Source organism: Narcine bancroftii, chromosome 8 (genome assembly GCF_036971445.1).
Source record: "Narcine bancroftii isolate sNarBan1 chromosome 8, sNarBan1.hap1, whole genome shotgun sequence".
NCBI lineage: Eukaryota > Metazoa > Chordata > Chondrichthyes > Torpediniformes > Narcinidae > Narcine > Narcine bancroftii.
This window is the reverse complement of record NC_091476.1, coordinates 34,803,079-34,817,041: the sequence shown is the minus strand read 5'-3', so window position 1 is coordinate 34,817,041 and position 13,963 is coordinate 34,803,079. Positions and strand designations below refer to the sequence as shown.

Genomic DNA, 13,963 nt, shown 5'->3' with positions numbered 1-13,963 from the left:
GCTCCTATTGACTATTGCCAAGCCCAAGGCCCTCAAGTACTGGTAGTTTCTGATTTCAGATTTATTGTTAGAGTACACACATGACATCACATACGACCCTGAGATTCTTTTTTTACTGCGGGCAAGGTAGAATTACCACTTATTGGTAGTGCAAAAAAAAATGTACACAGTGTATACATGTAAACAAATTAAGAAGTGTAAACAGAAAACAAATATAGACAAACTGGCTGTGCAATACAAAGAGAATTTTTTTTAAAAAGTGCACAAGTAATAGTCCTTAAATGAGTTCCTGAATGAGTTTGTTGTTGGGGAGCCTGATGGTGGAACATTCCCTGTAGATGTTCTCAATGGTGGGGAGGATTTTACCTGTGAGGCACTGGGCTGTCTCCATTAATGTTTGCAGGGCTTTAGTCAGGGGTACAGTACACTTCCCCGTATCCGAAGTTCTGAATACTGCAAAGATCCAAAAACCAAACTTTTTTTGCAGAGCTGACATGACGCCACAAGTTGAAAAAAAATTGTCACCCAACATGCCCGTGTGGGGCTCTGACACTCTGTTGGCACCATTTTGATACTCCTGTTTGGTGCTACATTTATCTTATTTTGTAAGCAGAGATCGAAAAGCCTGTCCTCGTTTTTTGCTGTTGTTTAACCACTGAAAAAACTATTCTGTTGATGTTGCTGAGCAGCTTAAAGCTACTATTCCATTAACAGAAAAAAACAAATAACTGAAAAATGTCCAGTCCCAAGTGTTTCAGATATGGGGAAATGTACTGTATTGGTATCCCCATACCAGACCACGATGCAGCCGGTCAGCACACTTTCCACCACACATCTGCAGAAATTTGCCATGGTTTCTGATGTCTTACTAAACCTCCATAAACTCCTGAGAAAGTAGAAGTGTCGTGTTTTCTTCATGATGCCTTCAGTGTGTTTGGTCCAGGAAAGATCCTCTGAGATAGTGACTCCCAAGAACTTAATTTGCTCACCTTCTCCACCTCTGATCCCCCAGTGTTCAATGGATTGTATACTTCTGGCTTTCCCTCCCTGAACCCAACAATCCACTCCTAATTTTGGCTAACATTGATTTCTATTTATTTATTTATTTTTAAAATTTAGAAATACAGCACAGTAACAGGCCAATTCGGCCCACGAGTCCGTGTCGCCCAATATACACCCCATTTACCCTACACCTCCAGTATGTTTCAAATGGTGGAAGGTGCGCCTGGGGAAAACCCACAAAGACACGGGGAGAAAGAACAAATTCTTTATGGACAGCGTGGGTTTTTAACCCCATTCTTAATTGTGGGTGCTGTAAAGGTGTTGCATTAACTGCCATGCTGTGCCACCAAGTGAGTGCAAGGTTGTTATTGGTGCACCATTCAGGCAAGATTTCATTCCCCCTCCTGTATCCTGACTCATCACTTTCTTTATACAACCCACTACAGTGTATCGTCAGCAAATTTGTAGATCGTGTTATTGTCATACTGAGCCTCAGAATCAGAAGTGTAAAGTGAGTAGAGCAGGAGGCTAAGAATGCAGCCCTGTGGTGCTCCAGTACTGATGGAGATTGTGGAGGAGAACTTCTTGTCAATCCTTATTGATTGGGATCTGAAGGTGAGGAAATCCAGGATTCAATTATGCAGTGGGGTGTTGAATCTCAGGACTTGGAGTTTGCTGATCAGTTTTGTGGGGATGATGTAGTCAATAAAGAGCATCCTGATAAATACATCTTCCAAACCTCTTTGTATCCCATTTTCACCTTAAAACATGGCCTTTGATCAATCACTTTCAAGATGCTTTCACATTTTTTCTTATACCAAGTCCCCTTTGTTTTCCCTGACCTTTACTGTTGGCTTGTTCTGTGCCTGACACAAGGAGAATCTTACCTCATATGACATCCTACCTCAGTGCATTAAAGGTGGCAACATAGAGGTTTTCATACATGTCATGTCAGGAATGACAAAGGTCACACTTTAGCATGATTCTGGGTACCAACCAACAATGCACATGTTCCAATTCCATGATATTTTATGGAGGATATGCACACATTTAAAGCCACCAAAAAAAAAAAGTTGAATCCAGTTTTGAGCCGTCAGCTTCCAATTAGTAAACCCTCACTGGCAATCTTAACCTGAACAGGAACTAACTTCAGTTCTTGAAGTGTTCTTCAAATTGTGATAGCTTTAGCTGCTGCATCAATTCCACAGCTCCAATGCTTAGACTTGAAAGTAACTTTGATCATCAAACACACCCTTGTTCATTACTGCTGTTCATGTCTGGCTATGAGGTGTGGGCTACCTCCCAGAAACACTAACTTCCACTGTAATGAAATGCTTTGAGAAACTAGTCATTACCAGAATTAACACGTATCTAAGAAAAGATCTGGACTCACTGCAATTGGCTGATTGTCGCAATTGCTCCACTACAGATGCAATTTCGCTGACTCTCTGCTCTGGATCATCTCAAAAACAGCAATTCATACATACAGCTGCTCTTCATAGACTACAGCTCATCCTTCAATACATACAGCTGCTCTTCATAGACTACAGCTCATCCTTCAATAATATTATTCCCTCAGTGCTGGTCAAGAAGCGACAAACTCTAGGCCTCTGTACCTCACTCTGCAAATGGATCCTTGACATTCTCATTGGAAGACCACAGTCAATATGAATTGGATACAACATCTTCTCCTCACTGATCATCAACACGGGGTCACTCCAAGGATGCATGCTAAGCCCACTGCTCTATTCATTATACACCCATGACTGTGTGGCCAGGCTCAATTCCAATGCTATCTACAAGTTTGCTGATGACATCACAGTTGTCGGCAGAATCACAAATGGCAATGAAGAAGCGTACAGGAGGGATTTTGTCAACTATTATTGTTGTTAATTATTTTATTATATAATGTCGTTACCAGATGCTGAAAAACACCGAATTTCATGACTTGCTCATGACAATAAATGCAGGTGGATTCTGATCATTTCACTGATAACTCCATTGTTGGCTGACTAACTGGAAATGAATCAGAATACAGATTAGAGGTAGAGAACCTGGTCAGATGGTACCAGAACAATCTTGCACTCAAAACCACCAGGACTAGTTTATTGTTCATTTTTGGAAGGGCGGATAAGGAACCACACACTTGTCTGCATTGATGGGATGGCGTTGGAGAGGTTAGAACCTTCAAGTTCCTGGGAGTCTTTATTTGACAAAACTTTTCTTGCAGGCAGCAGCAACTGTGCAGAAGGCACACCTACACCTTTAAAGTTCAAAGTTCAGGTTTCTTGTCAGCGTACATACATGACATCACATACAACCCTGAGATTATTTTTCCTGCAGGCCAAGGAGAATTTATATATCTTGGTAGTGCAAAAAAACTATATTCATACACTACCCTGTGCAGAACTTTCCACTCAGAGGTATTGGCACCCCATACCAGGCTGTGACGTAGCCAGTAAATACTTTCCACTACACATCTGTAGAAGTTCGCCAAAGTTTTTGATGTCATGCTACAAACTCATAAGAAAATGGAGGTGCTGACGTGCTTTATTCTTGATGACATTTGTGTGTTGGGTTCAGGAAAGATCCTGAGAAATAGTGACACCCAAGAATTTAAGTTTGCTTGCTCTCTCCACCTCTGCTCCTCCAATAATCACTGGGTCATACAATTTTGGTTTTCCCTTCTTGAAGTTCACAATCAGTTTTGGTGACATTGAATGGGAGGTTCTTGTTAGTACATTATCCAGCCATGTTTTTAATCTCTCTCCTGCATGTTGACTCATCACCCTCCTTTTATACAACCCACTACCAAGTTATCGTCAGCAAATTTGTGGATGGTATTATTGTAGTTCCGAGTCACAAAGTCATGGGTGCAAAGTGGGTGGAGCAAAGGGCTATGACTGGAGCTCTGTGGTGCTCCGGTTCTGATAGAGATTGTGCAGAGGAGATGCTCTCACCTATTGTCATTGACGGTGGTCTGGAGGTGAGGAAGTCCAGGATCCATTTACACAGTGGGATATTGAGGCCCAGGTCTTAGAGTTTGCTGATCAGAGTGGATGATGGTTTGAATGCCAAAATGTAGTTGATAAAAAGCATATTGATGTATTTGACTTGATTGTCCAGGTGTTCCAGGGCTTTGTGTAGAGCCTGCAGAAGGCATCTACATACTTTCTAAGGTATCAGTGGAGATTTGGCATATGTTTAAAACGTTGTCAATCATCTACGGGTGCACTGTGGCAGGTATACTGTGGATAAATCCCAACCTGGCTTGGGAATTCAAATGCCCATGAATGCAGGGGTAACAAATCTAGTCAGGTTTATCATAGGCTCTGACCTTCCATTCACTGAATATATCCATGTAAGGTGCTGTCACAAGAAGGCAGCCAACAACATAAAGGAACCCCTATCACCCTTATGGCAACCTATCACTACTACCTTTGGGCAGAAGGTACAGAAAACCAGCACTTTCAGGTTCAAAAACAGTTTCTTTGCAACAGCTGTCAGGCTTTTGAATCTCCCTTTGTTATATAAATCATGGACTACTCTGAGAGCACAAAAACAGTGTCTGCTCTATTGCAAAGTCACTTCTTTTGCACTAGAATAATTGTGAATATTTATTGTATATTTATATTGTTTGAAGTTGTGTCTCAATTCAATTAAGTGCACAATGTTGATTTTTTTAATTTCTTGTCTTTTTTTTTTAATAAAAGTGCCTGTTTGGCTGCAGCATGTATGAATTTTGGTGCATATGTACATTTTACACCATCTATAACAGTAAATTAATTATCACTATTTATCAATACTTCTGTTTCAGTTTATGTCTGGTTCTTGACTATGGTATTATTTACCTCTGGCCCAAGATTACTGTGATCTTGAGGGCATTTCCACTACCCTCCCCCCCCCCCCCCCACCACCCCCCTAAAATTTTGCTCTGAAACCTGTTCTGCACAGTCCCCAGAAAACACCTCCATTGGTGAATCTGCTCAAATGTAAATAATGCTATCGGTGCTCCAATCTGGCTCCAAGCAAGGTCACCTTTGCTCACTGTGAATGACTGTACTGTCATTACAGTCTCCATGGAATCCTATCTGAGCACTGTTGCCATCTGCCTGAATCTGGCAACTGGCTGGATACACCTTTCAAGATTTTCTACACCTCAGCAATCTCGGCCTTCGTCATCAATTCCAAATGGAATGTTTCCCCTCTGGCATTATTTTGTCATGAGCATGCTTGAATCCTCCTGATTCTCGCAGGAAATTCTCCACTGTTCACCAAAGTACAAAAGAATATCTTTACAACCTTTGAGAATTCAATTAGAAGTGAGTGAATAGTGTGCAGTTGTGAGAGAGAAATGTGAACATTTCACATGGGTATGGTAGAACAGGAACCACAGGATATCATTATATAGGAATTAATGTTTCACTTACAAGATGGGCATGAGGAATATAGACAGTCAATTTTTGAAAAATTGGCCTGTGGCAAGATTGTAGAGCTTTTCAAATTAGAAATTCATGAAACCTAAAATACATCACAAAGTGAACTGCAACTGCAAGACCGTTTTGAAATAGTCTAGTGGGCCAACTAAAATGGAGTTCAAGCCAATTGCAGGGATTCCTCAAGAGAGCCAGGTGGAAACAAGAATGAGTTTATTCTCGACAAAAGGCATTAAGTTAAAAGTTGGGAAAAAAAAGATATTGGCTGACTGTTGTTGCATTTGGTCCCAATATACCTTGTTAAGAATAAAGATAAAGAATCTTGTCCTCTGAACAATTTAATGAGATCCTTAATTGGGCCAGAAAAGAAACTGGAACATTACAAGTTGACATCAATAATAGAGCACATGAAAACTAAAGTTGTGATTTGACAATAGTAATGTCACAAATCAATTAAAAAAAGGATTTAAAATTAAAAATTGAAATTAATGGGAAAATAAATAAACTGAAAAGGAAGACCATTTTTTGGCAATTAAAAACCAAATCATTATAAGCTGTAAAAAAAAAATCAATCAAGAACATATTTAAACTTTCAAATGTGAAATCATGGCTGAATTTTTAACCCATTGCAATCATGAAATAATTTGGGAAAGTCATTTGAAGAAATTTAGGCAGAAAAGAACCTGAAAAATGTCATGGAGAGAATTGCACACGCGATAGACAATGCAAAATGTTCAAGAAACAAGTGCGATAAACAAAATTAACTGGAAAAATCAGAACTATTTAGATGAAATTTCTCGCTAGTTAAAACGTGGCAGCAATATAAGAAAGAGGGCAGCAATATAAGAAAGAGAAGGACTCAGTCAATAATATTTTCATGATAATAAATATTTCCAGACAACTAGAATGCAACTTAATGCAAGCCACTAAAGGTTGGTTTATAATAAGGACGGTGCAACCATTTTGCCAAGGGATTTGCAGGAATTATTGTCCAGTGGAGGAAGGAAATTAAATAAAATACAAAATGCAGAGGGAAAATAATCTAAACTTGTTATCCAAGGTGACCTTTACCCATCTCTAAACATGATGCAAAGGCAGTTTGGGAGAGCAGTGTTGAAACAGATATTGCAATTCAGGGCCCTCGATATTTTTAGAATTTACTAACACACAGCAAAAAGCTTTTGACTTCATTTCCCCACAAACAAAATAGCTGCTTTTGAGATCCACTGCAAGTGATAATGCTTTGGGGGTGTTTCAGAGATAATAAAAAAATTGCTGCATAAATTCAACTGTTCTCTATCATATAAAGGTGGGTCACAAAAGCCCCAAAGAGTGCAAGCAATCAGGTGCTTTTGGTATCAGTACTGTACTTAGATGACAAATTGCACATGGCCTACATAAAAACACTTCGGTGAACAAGTTTATTTGCCGTACTATTGAAGACCTTAGGCGTAGTCAATCTGCTTTCTGCATAGAGGGGATAGGATTCATCCAAAGAATGAAGGCAAAGATTAGAGATAAGACGTCTGACATCAGTGCAATAACCAAGTCCTACTTTTTCACAACATCAAATCACATTCTCAAATTGGAAGTGGAGAGCGCAGAGTAACTGGTTGGTCCATCAGGAAAAAGAAAGGGGACAGCAACAAAAGCAATGAGTTGCAAAATCTAGGGGGTGAAGTGGAAAACTAGGAATGTGTTAGACGAAAAGTCAATAGGAAGATACAGGGGAATTTTGTGACAGGCATACTTGGCCTTTGAGGTGTATCATTAAGATACTGAAGGTAATATAATGACTTCAGTTTAACTCCAAAATCAGCGCTGTTTTTTTTGTATATATAAATTCAGTGAGGTGCCTTTATTGTTTGTTAATAAATAAAAATTGAATATTTTTCTTCAAAAAAAAAGGAAGATACACAAAACCTATTGTGATGGAAAGGAGTACGAAGGGCAAAATAACAGAAACATGCACATTTGACAAATTTAAAATGACCTTTTTTAATGAAATGTGCATTCTTCATTGTATTGAAACAAAATGGTGGAGAAATCAGAGGTCAAGTTAAAAAGGCAGCTAGGGGTGATAAAAGTGAATGATCATTTTTGATTTGCCCAACAATCCTGATAGTGAACATGTCAACTGGTGTCTGACTCCCATGACTTTATATTGCAATGTTTAAGTCAGAACATGATGAAGGTTAGATGCTCATCCATCTGATCACCTACAGTACTTGTGCTCTGGACTCATCAGCAAGTCCAGTGGCAAAACACAAATGTCCTGATATTTGTCGTCCGGCTGCACTTTGCATCTGAACACTCAACATTAAACTTGCCAAATTTGGCATTGCCATCACACCCATCATTTGAAAGAGATTGACAATTATGATTAAAGGGTTAACTTTCTCATTTAGGTATTAAATGTCCTTTAACTTTCATTTTTAATGAATAATAGATTTAAAATAGTTAAACCTCTCCAAATATTAGAAATACCTTTGATTTTATTGTAAAATGTTAACCAGATTATGGTTATTTACTCTGAACCTTTCACACATCTGTCAAATCTTCCTCTGTGTCCCCTATAATCCCCTTGCATCTTTCTTGAAATGCACGTATAAAATAGGTCACAATACTTCAGTTATGGCCAAACAATTGAAGGTTTATCATAATTTTCTTGTTTTAGTCTTCTGCAGCTCTGTTTACAAAAATTCAAGATTCTTTCTGCCATTTCTAAAATTGCTGTCACCTTCAAAGATGACCAGACATTTTTCAGTAGTCTCCTTTCTTCCACCTGGTTGAAAGTTGTACTGCCTCTCCAGTTGTGAAAGTATGTCATCTTGTAGTTTTATGTGATGAACCTCATCGGTTGCATGTCTATCCACTCCACTTGTCTGCATATTTTCTTTATGACTACCACTCTGCTCCTTAATATTTTACTACATTTCGAACCTTTGTCTCATGAACAACTTTGAAAATTGCTCTCTTGACTTCCCAAGTACAAGTCATTTGTATCAGGGGAATGACTAAATATTCTGCTTCAGTCTAAAAACCTGCTCGTCCTTATTGTTTCCAGCTCAAGGTGAATGGTGCTTTTGTTTTGATATTGTTTTTTTTTTAAATTCCTTATAAAGTTATATGTGGTACTTAGTCAAATGCTTTGTGAAAGATATGCAAAGATGGCCATGTTTTCCAAGATTTTAGCATGAACTTTTAATTTTGGAAGATAACATGTGCATTGCAGAGGTAGGTTGTTAAATTACTTATCTCAGATTACCTTTCCTGGACCCAACATAGTAGTGGCATCAGGAAAAAAAACATACCAGTCTCTCTATTTCTTCAGGAGTTGGTGAAGATTTTGTGTAATATGAGAAAGCCTGGCAAATCTCTACAGAGGTGTGGTGGAAAGTGCGCTGCTCGGCTGCATCATAGTCTGGTATGGGGACATCAAAACAACTGAGCGTAAAGCTCTCCAAAAAGTAGTGGACACATCCCAGGAGCTCACTGGCAGAACCCTCCACACTATCAAGAACATCTAGAGAGAACACTGCCATCAGAGAGCAGCTGCAATCATCAAGGATCCACACCACCGAGCTCTGTTCTTGCTGCTGCCATCAGGAAAGAGGTTTAGGTGCTACAAGACTTGGATCACGGTTCAGGAACAGCTACTGCCGTATGTAGGATCTTTCATACATTCAACCTGGTCTTGTCCAAATGTGCCTATAAGGAATTTTTTATGTTACAGGAGTTGTTTTTTCCCGTTAAATCAAGATCTGGTTTTAGTAGGAAATATCGAAGGTACAACTCCAAAATTGAAACTATCAATTTATCAATTGAAATTTGTCAAATTAGCATTAGCAGAAGTGAGAAAATATATTGCAATTACTTGGAAATCGGATATATTTTTAACTCTGCCAAGGTGGTATGCTGAAATTCAAAATTGTATTCCTTTGGAAAAAAATACATAATTTAAGAATTAAATACTCTTATGTTTTTTTTTTACAAATTTGGTGCCCGTACACTCAAATAATAGGATTAAACGTAGTGATATTCTTTTTATCCTTCTGGTCCTGCAGAATTCACCTCTTTATGTTAGAATTGATGAATTGTATTGCATGACATCTTTCTCTGCAAGTCAAGATTCTTTTTAATTTTCTCTTTCCTTTCTTCTTATCTTTTTATACAATTTTTAAAACTTTTTCAATTTGTTTACTGTTTTTATTTCTTTTTTGGGGAGGTTGGGTTGAAGGGAGGAGCTTTGAAGTGGTGTGAAAGACATCATATGTGTAATCAATTTGTTCATTTGATATCTGTACATTATAGTTACTGAATGTATGTTGTATTAAATAAAATATTTTAAAAAAGGAACAGCTGATATCCCTCCACCATCAGACTCTTCAACAACAAACTCAATCAGGGACTCATTTAAGGATTCTTACTTGTGCACCTAATTGATGTTTTTATTTCTGTATTGCATAGCCAGTTTGTTTACATTTGTTATATATTTGTTTACGTGTGTACGTTGTGTTCGGTTTTTTTTTTGCACTACCAATAAGTGGTAATTCTGCCTCGCCTGCAGGAAAAAGAATCTCAGGGTGGTATGTGATGTCATGGATGTACTCTAACAATAAATCTGAAATCAGAAACATTAAAGGACTGGAACATTGGTTTTATATCTATCTCCTATGGATGCTGTGAGATCTGCTGAGTTCCTCCAACATTTCTGTGTTTTTACTTATGTGTATATTTAATGCATGTTTCAGTGAACAAGTTCACAATTAGTCGGAGCCTATGCTCTGAAAGCCATCTGTGTAATCCAGTTTGGTTCCTGACGTTGGTGGAAGCTTGGTTCTGGAGTGGAGGCTCAGTAGATTGATCAATTTCCCATTTAGTCCTGCAGATATGTTCCACTCCAGCAGGAGGGTTGTCAGAGCTGCGGTAGGGACAATGACACAGCATGCCCTGCCATCAGCCTGCTCTTTATTTGATTGGGTGATTCTCATCTCAATCTCAGAGTTTCATCATCATTTTTAATTCATTACCCCAACTTTCAATCATGTAAAAGTGTTTATTTCGACACTAAGCTGTTGAAATACACATTTCCCAAATGAAACATGACAACCACCTTTTTCTGCCTATTTTGCTTCACTTGAGAAATATAATCTGGTAGTGAGAGCTGCACTCCTGTATCTGATGCCTTTTAATGAGAGCTGTACACGTGTCTGATGCCATTCAGTGAGAGCTGTACATGTGTGTCTGATGCAGTTTAGTGAGAGCTGTACATGTGTATCTGATGCCATTTAATGAGAGATGGACACGTGTATCTGATGCCATTTAGTGAAAGCTGTACACGTGATTGATGCTGTTAAGTGAGAGATGTACACATGTATCTGATGCTGTTTAGTGAGAGATATACATGTGTATCTGATGCTGTTTAGTGAGAGCTGGACACATCTATCTGATGCCGTTTTTACTTCAGACACATATCAATAGATTCATTCAGACCCTGCAAGACTTCTTGGATATTGGATGGAAATTAGACAAAGTTATTCCAGAAGCAACCATCAATGGTCTGTTCACCACAATCATGTTACCGCTGAGCTGCAGTGAACTGGGACCTCATGCTTGTTACCGACCTTCTATCATTAGCCTCTTAAACTGCCTCCATATCCAAACTCTATTGTCCTTTTTTCAAGGCAACAAACCTCCGATGGCTAATTCATCCCACTGCACACACTTGAAATGTTTGGAGGGGAACAACATCACTAAAATCATTAATGGCAGAACAGATAAAGGATTTTGATACAAAAACTACATAGAACAATACAGCCCATGTGACCGTGCCAAACGTGATCGCCAAAGCAAACTGAAACTGCTGGTTGTATTCGATAGATTACCCTCCATCCCTTTATTTTTATGTATGTATCTAAAAGCCTCTCAAATGCTACTCAGTCTGTTCTAGAGTCCCTCCATTCTTGGTGTGAAATGGCTGTCTCACACATCTCCCTGGAAAAATGCTCCACCATTAAATGCAAGTCCTCGACCCTGTTACACCTTCACTATGGGGATAAAATTCTGATGTTCCCCACTATCAATACCTCTGATTATTCTGTCCACCTCCTTCTGTTCTCCTCTCAGCCTCCCTTTGCTCCAGAAAGAAAAAAAGAAACAACCCAAGTTTGTCCAATCTCTCCCCATTAAAGTCACAAGTCATTTATATATCTCACCAATATTGATCCCTGCAGAACTGGTCACATGCTTCTAGTTTGAATAACAGCCTTCTATTACTATCCTCTGTCACCCAGCCTATTTCAGATGCAACTATCAACTCAACATGGAGAAACTAAATGAGATTTAGATTGTAGTTTATATATGAACGATCAAAGATATACTTTTTTTTTATCTTCACAAGACCCAACTTCAAAAATATGGAAATTTGTCAAGTTAAATGATAATGTGAATCACCTAAATAATCATATGAAACTTACTTCCTGTGGCATATATCAGATGGGTGATAGAAGTCATAACAATTTCATTTATGATATTGAAAGGACTCTATAAATTGCTGGCATGAAAAAAAAGTTTCCAGTCATTTTCATGCATAGAAAAATGTAATATAGTCACAGTATGTCAACTATGAAGTGAAACTTACAATGTCAGAATATTGATATTTTCTGACAAATACAAGCTAGTGGCCCACTCCACATAATGAACATTAGTTTAACCTAGTGCATAAAATTATTTGAAACTTGATAGTTCCTTTTAACCTTCACTAAGTAGTACAACATTAAATCCAATACACCTATCTGTTGTGCATCTTTTTGTTCTCGGCAGTAACCTGAATAAGTTAAAAACTGAAAAATTATTTTTTTCTGAAATGCATTCACATTGAAGCCTATGATTTTTTAAAAATCTGAATATTCAAGAGGAGTTCTTCATCCAAAGGCACTACAACTATACATTAAAGCTTGAGATGTTTAGGGTTGTAAGATCTATGTTGAATAGCACCCAGAGGTTTCACCGGGATCAAAAGCAATGCTTAAAAATATCTCAGCTTTTGTAATCTGTTGTTCACAGGTATTTATCTTGAAAAATTGGTTAGGAATACAAGCTTGTATCTTCAGTAACTAAATTTCTTCTGTTATTGTGGTAAAAGAGATCCATTGCAGCAATCCCACCATTACCATTCTTCATTTAATTCTGTTACCTATTCTACCTTACAGGTCCATCAACTCCTGACTCTCTTACCACCTGCTGCAGTAATTAGCAATGAACAATCAATTAACAGTTAATGGTTTCCCCTGCATCCTAAAGACCCAACAACCAGAAGGTCTTAAGGATGCAGGGAAAACCAAACACAAGGGGGGAAACCCTTCAGGTCACAGGAAAAACATACAAACTGCACATGAGTTTTAAAGGTGTGATAAATGAATACTGAGAAATAATGCGCCAAAAAAAGCTTGCATTTTTATTCTGATGATCCTTTTCACACACCCCCCCCCCCACGCCGACAGGATATTCTCTCTCCGAACATGACAAAGCAGAATAAACTTTGGGGAGGAGGGAGGAGGGGGGAGGGGAGGAGGGGAGGGGGAGGGGGGAAGGGGAGGGGGAGGGGGGAAGGGGAGGGGGAGGGGGAGGGGGGAAGGGGAGGGGGAGGGGGGAAGGGGAGGGGGAGGGGGGAAGGGGAGGGGGAGGGGGGAAGGGGAGGGGGGAGGGGGAAGGGGAGGGGGAGGGGGGAAGGGGGAGGGGGGAAGGGGAGGGGGAAGGGGAGGGGGAGGGGGAGGGGGGAGGGGGAGGGGGAGGGGGGAAGGGGAGGGGGAGGGGGGAAGGGGAGGAGGAGGGGGAGGGGGGAAGGGGAGGGGGAGGGGGAGGGGGGAAGGGGAGGGGGAGGGGGGAAGGGGAGGGGGAGGGGGGAAGGGGAGGGGGGAAGGGGGAGAGGGGAAGAGGGAAGGGGAGGGGGAGGGGGAGGGGGAAGCAACAGAGGCAAATATCAAATCCTATATGTATCAGCTAGCAAAACAAAACTTAGAATTAAAAAAAAAACACTAATATTCTTTGTAATGGAATTCAGGTTCACTTAAAGATAAAAATAACAACTTCATTAATTTAATTGAGTAAGACAAGTCCTGCTGTAAACGATTCGATTTAGAAAGACTCACAATCGATTATTATCTGATCGCCCTGTCAGTCATTTCTATCTAAATTCCAAATACTGAAGATGCTGAAAACAGAAATGGCACAAATTACTCAGCAAGTCAGGCTGTGTTTCCAGATGGAAAATTAGAGATAAGATGTCAGAGTAAAGACCTTTCATCAAAATTAAGAGAAGTCGCTCAAGAAATGGTCTCCTCAATACCAGAGAACCCAAATGTACAATTGCAGAATATTTATAGCTGTAAATGTTACCCACATATAGTTAATCTGCCACTGTGATTCTCTTCAAGGCTCTTCCTTTTTCCTCCTGCATAGTTCGACTAAAGTTCAACATGAGCTTCAAAGGAAGTCACTGCTTGAGAAACATTTCTGACGTT

General features: G+C 39.4%; 1 protein-coding gene across 12 annotated transcripts in view; it reads right to left on the bottom strand.

Moving 5' to 3' along the window:
* Nucleotides 1-13,963, bottom strand: part of diaph2 (diaphanous-related formin 2) — a 569,879-nt gene that overhangs the window by 186,759 nt on the left and 369,157 nt on the right. The window lies entirely within an intron of this gene.